The following is an 11,659-nucleotide window of genomic DNA, read 5'->3' as shown; positions in this document are numbered from 1 at the left end:
CTGTTCATCATCAGTGCTTACCGTGAAGTCACTAACAACATGCTCTGATGACATGGTTATGAGTCTGGAATCTCATTAATTTTGTGGCATTAGTTAACTCAGATCTCCATGCATCTTTCTCATTTTTAAAGCAAGATGCAGTTGTTTGCACATTCAGCGTCTCCCAAAACCCCATGTATGAGATGGTTGGTCTCCTGTTGGCAATACTGGAAGGTGGTTGTACTTTTCCACTTTTATGACAAAGTACTCAAAGGGAAGCAATTAAGGAAGTGTTTATTTTCCACTCCTGTTTTGAGAATATAATCTACCAATTAGGAGAAAGGGTGATGGAAAAAAATGGCTCCAGGACTGGCAGCAGGAGTGTGAGGCAATTGGTCCCTCACCTCCACAGTCAGGAATGAATGCTGCTGCTCAGTTAGCTTTCCATTTTTTTCAGATTTATTCTGTCTAAGACCCCCACTCCCCGGTGGTTGATGCCATCTATATTAGTGTTGATCTTCTCTACCTGTTCAAGTTTTCTGGAAACATCCTCAGAGTTACACCTATATCTCACATATACACCCATATCTATATCCCATATTTATATCATTCTATGTACTACCAAGTTGACAATGAACATTTGCCAGCCCATGGTAGAAATTTTAAGAAGCAGCCGACCCGGCCTTCAGGTCAGTGGAGGGGCACTCTTAGAGTCTCTGGGTCTCTGGTTTCTTTCTCTTCTATTTCATTTTCTGGCCATGAGGTGAATCCTTTTGCTCTGTTATGCACTTCCAACATAACCCCCAGCCTTACCACAGGCCCAGCACAGTGCCTGAAACCAGTTATGCACTGGAGCATTCAAACCATGACCCAAAATGATTCTTTTTACAAAAGTTGATTATCTAAATCAGTAGTTCTCACCCTTCCTAGTTTTGCATCCTTTTAATACAGTTCCTCATGTTATGATGATCCTCCAACCATAAAATTATTTTCACTGCTAATTCATAATTTTGCTAGTTATAAGTCATAATGTAAATATTTTTGCAGATATAGGTTTGTCAATGGGCTGTCAACTCACAAGTTGAAAACCACTTATCTAAATTCTCTTGTTACTGTGACGACTTTAAACTGTGATGAATTAAACAGAAGATTTAAACTACAGGTCTAGAGAGATGGCTCAGCAGTTAAGAGCACTGACTGCTTTTCCAGAGGTCCTGAGTTCAAATAACAGCAACCACACAGTGGCTCACAACCATCTGTAATGAGATCTAGTGCCCTCTTCTGGTGTGTCTGAAGACAGCTACAGTGTACTTTATTGTGTTTATTTATTTACTTATGATGAAATAAATAAGCCTTTTTTAAAAAAGATTAAAAAAACATACCAAAATCATTTAGAAAATGACATTCATCTAGTAACCTTAAAAACCTAATTCCGAGCCAGGCATGGTGGCACACGCCTTTCATCCTAGCACTTGGGAGGCAGAGGCAGGCAGATTTCTGAGTTCAAGGCCAACCTGGTCTATAGTGTGAGTTCCAGGACAGCCAGGACTACACAGAGAAACCCTGTCTCAAAACAGCAACAACAACAACAAACCAAAAAAATAAAACCCAAAACAAAACAAAAGAACCTAATAATGTGACTGTGTATATGGCTCAGTAAAGCATTTTCTTTGCAAGCCCATGTACCCAAGATTGATTCACTCCCAGAACCACATAAAAAAAAGATGTTCGTTGTGGATATGGTTATAGTTTCAGAGCTGGGAGCTGGAGGATCTCCTAGACTTGTGCTCAGCCAGTCTAGCCTCATTTGTGAGCTCCAGATCAATAAGAGACCCTTTCTCAAAGGAAAGAAAATGGTGTTCATGGGACAACACTTAAGGCTGCCCTTCATCCTCAACATACATGTGCAGACATGAGCAGGGCTCCTTGGTTTCACCTGCATAGTTCTATCCTCCAAGGTCCCTTCAGAGGTGCCCCTGCCACCTGGGCTAGAGTTAGGGTGATGTCAAGGCCACTCCTAGCCACCAACCATGTGTGCCAACCAACTAGGATGGAAATTGGAGGAGACCTCACCTCCAATTGCAGTTGTTCCTTTGAAATCTGGAGCCACTCCCACTCCACATCAAGCTGAGTGGGTCGCCAGATTTGGAATAGACAGGTGGTGCGGAGCCTGCTGGAGTGAGCACAGAACCGGATAGGCACTTGGCAGGTGCTCACTATGACCAGGAATGCCCTGGGGGAAAAGACCACTGAGCACACCTCCAGGCATTGCTCCAGGAATGGCCACACCCCATGGGTTCTTCTGTCCAATAGGTGCTAGAGGGAGGGGCAGCCTCTATTTCCCTTAACTGAAGGTATAAGGGGAGCTGCTTGGAAAGCTGAATATTCCTTCTTTTTCTGTAGGTGTGTGGTTTAAGTGCCTGGATGACCAACTGATTTGTGGGCATGCAGAGTGAATTTAGAGGCTCTGGGTCTGTGGAGCAGGGTACCCATGGAAACTTCCTAGGGGAAATGTGCAGCAGCAAAAGAGTTTCAGGATTGGAACCTAGGCCCTGGGGAGATTGGGACTGGACAGACTGGTTGAAGGCTGCTTGCTTTCTGGTTCTTTGGTCCTACTTTGGGTGGGTTGTTACACAGCAGGGTTTGCAGAAAAATATGCTAGGCCTCTTGTGCTGTTCAGAAGGTACTGGTGACACCCAAGAGAAACCCGATTATATGCACATGAATCCTTTCACCTGAACAATGGTGACATCATTCCTCCCATGGTCAAAATAGTGGCAAAACAATGCTAAGGTAAGGGTGATATAGCTTAGTTTTCTACTAGAAGTATTAGAGCAATAAGAAGTGGTGTATGATGCTTAAAATTTGTTTCTTTTCCTTAGATGGAGGGAAACCCATAGCATCCAAGAGAATTTGTAACAGAAAGTAACTTGATTAAAACCTGAATCTTTTGAAAGGTGTATAAGAAACCTAGATTTATATTTTTGTCAGCATACATTTTTACCATTGTGAAATAGAATCAGCTTCCTGTAAATGTTTTCTGAAATAGTGCTGGAAAACCAAAGCCAACCAACTACTCTTGCCTTTTCAATTTGGAATGACTGTAGTGAATGCATAGGGTGCAAATTAAAGTTGTGGGACATACCTGGTCTGAACAGTGATGAACTATATCCAGAAGTTGATGACCTGAAGACAAGCCCGGGGAAGCAAGCCAGTAAGAAACATCCCTCCATGGCCTCTGCATCAGCTCCTGCTTCCTGACATGCTTGAGTTCCAGTCCTAACTTCCTTTTGTGATGAACTGCAATGTGGAAGTGTAAGCTCAATAAATCCTTTCCTCCCCAACTTGCTTCTTGGTCATGATGTTTGTGCAGGAATAGAAACTCTGACTAAGACAGTGCTCTTCCCTGCTGAGCCATCTTTCCAGCCCTGTGCTGAACTTAATGAAGTTGGTCTAGTCTATGATAATCCTATCCTGAACCTGAATTCCTATTGAAAAACCACAACTATGGATCTGGCTTCTGAGATGGACCATTACAAAGGTCTGTTGTGATCTGTTTTAATTTTGGCAGTAATGTAATGCCTGTGTTTCTTTGTTTTTTATTTTTAGGCCCAGTGACACAAGATTTGAGAATGAAAACTAGATGTAATAAACATCCAGAAAAGGCAGAGACAAGAAGAAAACGCACAGTATTAGTACTGGGATGTTTGAGATGGGGTCTCCATGGCCCTGGCTGTCCCTGTTAATCTGTCTAGTGATCAGGACAGCATCTGGTATAGCCTGCAGAGTTGATTCTTGTACATTTTTTGTGGGCTGTATGTAAATGGATTGTTTTGCCAATCCATTGAGGGTGCTCTGTTCTGTGAAGGTTGTGGTGAGCTGACACAGCAGTACAGACTGAGCAGAGTGAATGCAATCATGAACTTAAAGCAGCAGGTCACCATCTCAGTGATTGTAAACTTAATCATGAGCTATTTCCTTAGGCATCCCACAGTGGATATTTGAGAGTGCTGCAATCAACATTCAGTTGCAAATATTTCTCCAATTCAGTTTTTGTCAGAAGACTAACCAGAGTGCCTTGGTACATGTTCCACTTCCATGGTAATTGAGTTTTCAGAGTTAGGGTGCTAAGTGCACTAATGTCAGTCTCCTAACTACCATGATTGTACACATTATCAGGTTTCCCAGTGAAATTGTCAAACAATGATTTCATCACATTTGTCCAGCCCTCCCTATTCCTTTCTAAATTTTAAGACAGGGTTTCTCTTTGACTGGATTGTCTTTATTCCACCTGCCTCTGCTTCCCAAGTCCTAAGACTTAATGGGCTTTACTTTCTAAATTCTTTTTTTTTAAATTACCCAAAATTCTATTATTGTATATTGATTTGCATTCAGATTTTTCTTATCCATTTATAACACACATAAATATGAATTGCAAAAATATCCTTAGGGGCTGAAGAGATGGTTCTGCAGGGTTTTTTTTTATTTGTTTGTTTTTTATTGATATATTTTTTATTTACATTGCAAATGATTTCCCCTTTTCTGGGTCCCCACTCCCCGCAAGTCCCATAAGCCCTCTTCTGTCCCCCTGTTCTTCCATCCACCCCTTCCCACTTCCGTGTTCTGGAATTCCCCTATACTCTTGCACTGAGTCTTTCCAGAACCAGGGGCCACTCCTCCATTCTTTTTGGACATCATTTAATTTGTGGATTATGTCCTGGGTATTCAAAGTTTCTAGGCTAATATCCACTTATCAGTGAGTACATACCATGAATCTTTGGAGACTGGGTTACTTCACTTAGTATGATATTCTCCAGCTCCATCCATTTGTCTAAGAATTTCATGAATTCATTGTTTCTAATGGCTGAATAGTACTCCATTGTGTAAATATACCACATTTTTTGTATCCGTTCCTCCATTGAAGGACACATAGGTTCTTTCCAGCTTCTGGCTACTACAAATAGGGCTGCTATGAACATAGTGGAGCATGTGTCCTTATTGCATGCTGAAGAATCCTCTGGATATATGCCCAGGAGAGGTATAACAGGGTCCTCAGGAAGTGACATGCCCAGTTTTCTGAGGAACCACCAGACTGATTTCCAAATTGGTTGCACCATCTTGCAATCCCACCAGCAGTGGAGGAGTGTTCCTCTTTCTCCACATCCTTGCCATCACCTGCTGTCTTCTGAGTTTTTGACCTTAGCCATTCTGACTGGTATGAGGTGAAATCTCAGGGTTGTTTTCATTTGCATTTCCCTAATGATTAATGATGTCGAACATTTCTTAAGGTGTTTCTCAGCTCTCAGAAGTTCTTCATGTGAAAATTCTTTGTTTAGCTCTGTACCCCACTTTTTAATGGTGTTATTTGGTTCTCTGAGTTCTACTTTCTTGAGTTCTTTGTATATATTAGATATTATCCCTCTGTCGTATTTAGGGTTGGTGAAGATCCTTTCCCAGTCTGTTGGTTGACGTTTTGTCCTTTTGACGATGTCCTTTGCCTTACAGAAACGTTGCAGTTTTATGAGGTCCCATTTGTCAATTCTTGATCTTAGAGCATAAGCTATTGGTGTTCTATTCAGGAACTTTTCCCCAGTGCCCATGTCCTCCAGGGTCTTCCCCAGTTTCTGTTCGGTTAATTTCAGTGTGTCAGCTTTTATGTGGAGGTCCTTGATCCATTTGGAGTTGAACTTGGTTCAAGGAGAAAAGAATGGATAGATGCACATTCTTCTGCATGCTGACCTCCAATTGAACCAGCACCATTTATTGAAAAGACTATCTTTTTTCCACTGGATGCTATCAGCTCCTTTGTCGAAGACCAAGTGACCATAGGTGTGTTGGTTCATTTCTGGGTCTTCAATCCTATTCCATTGATCCACTTGCCTGATACTGTACCAATACCACGCAGTTTTTATCACTATAGATCCCATAGATTTGTGTATGTTGTGCCTGCATTAAATTCTAAGAAATCTTTGATTTCTTTCTTTATTTCTTCCTTGACCAAGGTATCATTGAGTATTGTTCAGTTTCCATGTGTATGTGGGCTTTCTGTTGTTTTTACTGTTACTAAAGACCACTTTTACTCATTAGTGATCTGATAGGAGGCATGGGATTATTTCAATCTTCTTATATTTGTTGAGGTCTGTCTTGTGACCAACTATATGATCTATTTAAAGAAGGTACCATGAGGTGCTGAGAAAAAGGTATATTATTTTGCTTTGGGATGAAAAGTTCTATATATATCTGTTAACTCCAATTGGTTCAAAGCTTCAATTAGTTTCATTGTCTCCCTGTTTAGTTTCTGTTTTCCTGATCGGTCCATTGGTGAGAGTGAAGTATTGAAGTCACCCACAATTATTGTGTTAGGTGCAATGTGTACTGTGAGCTTTATTAAAGTTTCTTTTATGAATGAGGGCGCCCTTGTATTTGGGGCATAGATGTTCAGGATTGAGAGTTCTACTTGTTGGATTTTTCCTTTGACCAGCAAGTAGTGACCTTCCATGTCTCTTTTGATGACATTAGGTTGAAAGTCAATTTTATCTGAAATTAGAATGGCAACTCCGGCTTGTTTCCTGGGACCATTTGCCTGTAGAATTGACTTCCAGCCTTTTACTCTAAGGTAGTTTTTGTCTTTGACACTGAGGTGTGTTTCCTGTATGCAGCAAAATGTAGGGTCCTGTTTACGTAACCAGTCTGTTAGTCTATGTCTTTTTATTGGGGAATTGAGTCCATTGCTGTTAAGGGATATCAAGGAGTAGTGGTTATTGCTTCGTATCATTTTTGATTTTAATTTTATATGTGTGTGGTTATCTTCTTTGGGTTTGATGAAAGAAGCTTAATATCCTGCTCTTTCCAGTGTAAAGTTTCCATCGTTGTAATGGTGTTTTCCCCTATTATCCTTTGTAGGGCTGGGTTTGTAGAAAGATATTGTGTAAATTTGGTTTTGTCATGGAATATCTTGGTTTCTCCATCTTAGTAATTGAGAGTTTTGCTGGGTATAGTAGTCTCTGCTGGCATTTGTGTTCTCTTAGAGTCTGCATGAGCTCAGCCCAGAATCTTCTAGCTTTCGTGGTCTCTGGTGAGAAATCTGGTGTAATTCTGATAGGTCTTCCTTTATATGTTACTTGCCCTTTTTCTCTTACTGCCCTAAGTATTCTTTCTTTGTTTAGTACATTTGGGGTTTTGATTATTATGTGACGGGGGGTATTTCTGTTCTGGTCCAGTCTGTTTGGAGTTCTGTAGGCTTCTTGTATATTCATAGGCATCTCTCTCTTTAGGTTAGGGAAGTTTTCTTCCATAATTTTGTTGAAGATATTTGCTGGCCCTTTAAGTTGTAAATCTTCACTCTCATCAATGCCTATAATCCTTAGATTTGGCTTTCTTATTGTATCCTGGATTTCCTGGATATTTTGGGTTACAAGCTTTTTGCATTTTGCATTTTCTTTAACTGTTGAGTCCATGGTTTCTATGGTATCTTCGGCATCTGAGATTCTTTCTTCTATCTCTTGGATTCTGTTGGTGATATTTGCGTCTATGGTCCCTGATTTCTTCCCAAGGTTTTCTATCTCCAAAGTTTTCTCCCTTTGTGCTTTCTTAGTTGTTTCTACTTCTGTTTTTAGATCCTGGAGGTTTTTGCTCAGTTCTGTCATTTGCTTGTTTGTGTTTTCCTCTAATTCTTTTAAGAGATTTTTGTGTTTCCTCTTTCATGACTTCTGCCTGTTGATCAAAGTTCTCCTGTATTTCTTTAAGTGATTTTTGCATTTCCTCCTTATCGGCTTTTGTATTCTCCTGAATTTCTTTCAATGATTTTTGTGTTTCCCTTGTAAGGGCTTCTAATTTTTGATCGATTTTCTCCTGAATTTCTTTAAGTATGTCCTTCATGTGTTCCTGTACCAGCATCATGACCAGTGATTTTACATCCAAATCTTGTTTTTCTGGTGTGTTAGGGTATCCAGGAATTGCTAATGTTGGAGAATTGGGTTCAGATGCTGCCATAATGCCTTGGTTTCTGTTAGTAACATTCCTACGTTTGCCTTTAGCCATCTGGTTCTTCCAGGTGTTGGATGGTCTTATTGTCACTGGCTGGTGCTTCAATCTACTGTGAATCTTTAAGGTTATCTCTGCAACACTGGATGACTGGCTTTCTTCTGGCACAGATTACTGATATGATGCCTTCCTCTTTTGTGCCTTTGGAGCCCTTTTCATTCTTGCCTTAATCAATGTTATACTTAGGCTCTCAAGGTCAACTGGGTGTTTCTCTGTCTGCTCTATTATGGAGGGAAGATATTGTGGTGGGGGTCACTCCCTCTGTTGATTCTCACATAGGACACAGGTCCTGCGATGGACTGCCTTGCAGATGAACCACCTATGTGCTTAGTTCCTGAGTGCAGGCAGACCCCTGTCAGTTTGCACCACCAGAAATATAAAGCTCGGGGTGATATAGTACCTAGTGATCCTTTTCTGTCCCGGCAGGCAGCAAATATGGCCGTGGGGTTTCTTGCCTTCCACAGCTCCCTGGGCAGGAAACGGGACCCAAGCCAGGCGGGCTGGCAGACAAAACCTGCCTACGTGCTCAGTTCCTGAGTGTAGGCATACCCCTGGCGGTTTGCACCACCAGAAATATAAAGCTCAGGGTGATACAGTACCTAGTGATCCTTTTCTGTCCCGGCAGGCAGCAAATATGGTCACGGGGCTTCTCGCCTTCCACAGCTCCCTGGGCATGACACAGGCTCCAAGCCAGGCGGGCTGGCAGACAAAACCTGCCTACATGCTCAGTTCCTGAGTGCAGGCAGATCCCTGGAGGTTTGCACCACCAGAAATCTAAAGCTCAGGATGGTACAGTACCTAGTGATCCTTTTCTGTCCCGGCAGGCAGCAAATATGGTCGTGGGGCTTCTCTCCTTCCACAGATCCCTGGTCAGGACACGGGCCCCAAGCCAGGCCTCTTTTCTTTTCTTTTTTTTTTAAAGTAATGGATCAGCTCTTGCCAGGAATCTGCAGGTCTGCTGATAAATGATCATTGCTTAAGTGCAAGTAATGGTGAAGTAATAAGGGTCTATCTGAGTCAAAGCAGGAATGAATGTTCCTTTCGGTTTTTAAACATATGATAGCCAGTAAATGTTTAAAGGTCTTGAAACTTATGTGGCTCAAACAAGGTGTAAAAGAATGATGCCTCCTTCAGAAGGTACTGGGATACTTCTTAAGCAATTACCTTGGTAAAATGCTAACACTTTGTGCCAAGACCTTACAAGGCCCATTAGAAAGACAGGAACAGTGCAGGACTTCATAAAAGCCTGATTAGATGCCTCATGAGCTGCAGTGCAATGAATGGCCTACACTGCAGGTATGAAAGGTGAGAAGTTCAGCACCTGTGTTAAGCAAATGTATGGATGAGGAAGAGATTCCTCTGACCCCACTTGTTATAAGTGTGGAAAGAAAGGACATATGCAAAGACAGTGTCCTGGAGAAAATAATAGGGGTAACAAGAAAAGAGGACCGCTCCAGGAGTGTGCTCTTGATGCCAGAAAAGCAAGCATTGGAAACATGAATGTAAATCCAAGATCCACAAGGATGGAATACCCCTTACAGGGGAGAAGAGGGAGGAAAACTCAAAAAATTAGGTCAGGGGCAACCTCTTAGCCCCGAAATTGAAAGAGAGGACTGAGATAACACTACTAAACAAAAGTGTGCCCTCAACCCTGAGGCACCAGAATTTACTATTCATGATCTGCCTAAAGCTACTCCCAGGTAGTGCTGGGTTAGATCTAGCTTCCTACAAGATGTCATTCTGTCATCCTGGGAAGGAGTTTCCTTAATCCCAACCTTGGTGATAGGAACATAACCACAAGGAATAGTGGGACTTATCATTGGGCATAGTTCAAACTAGAAAAGGAATTTTGAAGTATTGCCAGGAGTGATTGATGGAGACAGCACCAGAGACACAAAAGTGATGATAAGACCTTTGAAGGAAACAGTACAGATACATAAAGGACAGAGAATAGCACAACTTCTCTTGTTGCCATATCTTAAATTGCCTACCCCTGTGTTAAAAGCAAATATTGGGACAAGGACAGTTTGGATCTATTGATGTAGTAGCCTGGGTCCAAGATATTGCAGCCCAGAGACCTTTTAAGATGGTAAAGATTAATGGAAGATTGCTTCAGGGTCTCTTAGACACTGGAGCCGATGGAACCTGCATAGCAGGAAAAGATTGACCTTCTGCTTGGCCTTGCCAGAGGACTTCCTCTTCCTTGTTAGGATTGGGAATGGCCTCCAATGTAGCTCAGAGTTCCAACCTCCTTAGATGAGAGTTGGAAGGTAAAACAGGAATGATTCCGCCTTATACCTTTCCCTCTCTTCCTTTCTCTTTATGGACAAGAGACATTATGGAAGACATGGATCTTAAATTGGTATCATCTGATAATTTGAATGATCAGCATTTTTCATAGGGGCCACTGGGAGCTAGCTACATGCAGATAAAATAAGTTGGAAATCAGAAGAGCCTGTGTGGCTCAGTCAGTGGCCCTGACAGAAGAAAAAATACAGGCTATAGAACAATTGGTGCAAGCACAATTAGACAAAGGATATATTGAAGAAAGCACTAGTCCTTGGAATACACTAATCTTTGTTATAAAGAAAAAAAATCAGGGAAATGGAGACTGTTAGAAGATCTGAGAGCAGTTAATGCAACTATGATAGATATGGGTGTTCTGCAGCCAGGACTTCCCTCTCCTGTGGCAGTGCCTAAAGATTGGAATATAATTGTAATTGATTTACAGGATTGTTTTTTTATCATAAAATTACATCCTGAGGACTGTAAAAGGTTTGCATTTAGTGTTCCATCCGTTAATCTAAGAAGACTATGTAGAAGATTGCCCCGACCCACAGGCCAGTCAACAGGGTCCCTGGACCACCTAGGAGAGGACAAGAGACAAGAGATGAGAGAGACGGACAGCAAGACAGTATTCTGATCAAGCTGTCAAACTTTATTGTTTTATTCTCTGCAATATAAAGGAAAGCAAGCAAGATGTAGGGAGGAAGTATGAGGGGACAAACATTGTCTCTGGGGAACAGTCTTTCAAGGGAGCAAGCACTGTCTCTAAACATTGTCTCTAGGAAGTAGGAATCTTCTCTCAGAATCTCATGACAAAGCTGGCTTGGGCTTCAAGGAAACTGGCAAACAAAAATGATTCTGAGGAGGTGAAATGGAAAGAGATTGTTATAGTAACCTAACTGCAGGTGAGCTCTGCTTGTTCTAACAAACATGAGCTCTATGCCTGCTGGTCAACTTGATATTTTCAAAGCTGAACGCTAATATTTTTCCTTCTAAAGCAGGCTTGAGTATGTAAGATGGCTGAAAGGAGGAGGTTTTGAGATGTAAGTGAGAATGGCTCCTGGCAGAAGATATCATTGGAAAGTTCTCCCTCAGGTTATAAAAAATAGTTCTACACTGTGTCAAAAGTTTTTAGATCAGGCTTTAATCAAAGTTAGAGAACAATATTCAGATGTGTATTTGATTCATTACATGGATGATATATTAATAGCTCATCCTTCTAAGGAAATGACTGATCAGATTTTAGAATATACTCTTGAATAACTGACAACATTTGGCCTGGTTATTGCTCCAGATAAAGTTCAAAAGAATAGACCTTTGCATTATTTAAGACAATTAATATGTAATTATT

At 41.3% G+C, this 11,659-nt stretch overlaps 1 non-coding gene across 1 annotated transcript; it reads left to right on the top strand.

Annotated features, from left to right (window-relative positions):
• Positions 1-3,434: 3,434 nt before the first annotated feature.
• On the top strand, positions 3,435-3,506 carry LOC127690291 (small nucleolar RNA SNORD50). Its single transcript, XR_007979019.1, has one exon. It is a non-coding gene; the product is annotated as a small nucleolar RNA SNORD50 (small nucleolar RNA).
• Positions 3,507-11,659: the final 8,153 nt, after the last annotated feature.

Source organism: Apodemus sylvaticus, chromosome 7 (assembly GCF_947179515.1).
Source record: "Apodemus sylvaticus chromosome 7, mApoSyl1.1, whole genome shotgun sequence".
Taxonomy (NCBI): Eukaryota; Metazoa; Chordata; class Mammalia; order Rodentia; family Muridae; genus Apodemus; species Apodemus sylvaticus.
The sequence above is the reverse complement of the archived record's forward strand: the minus strand, read 5'-3'. Positions and strand labels throughout refer to the sequence as shown.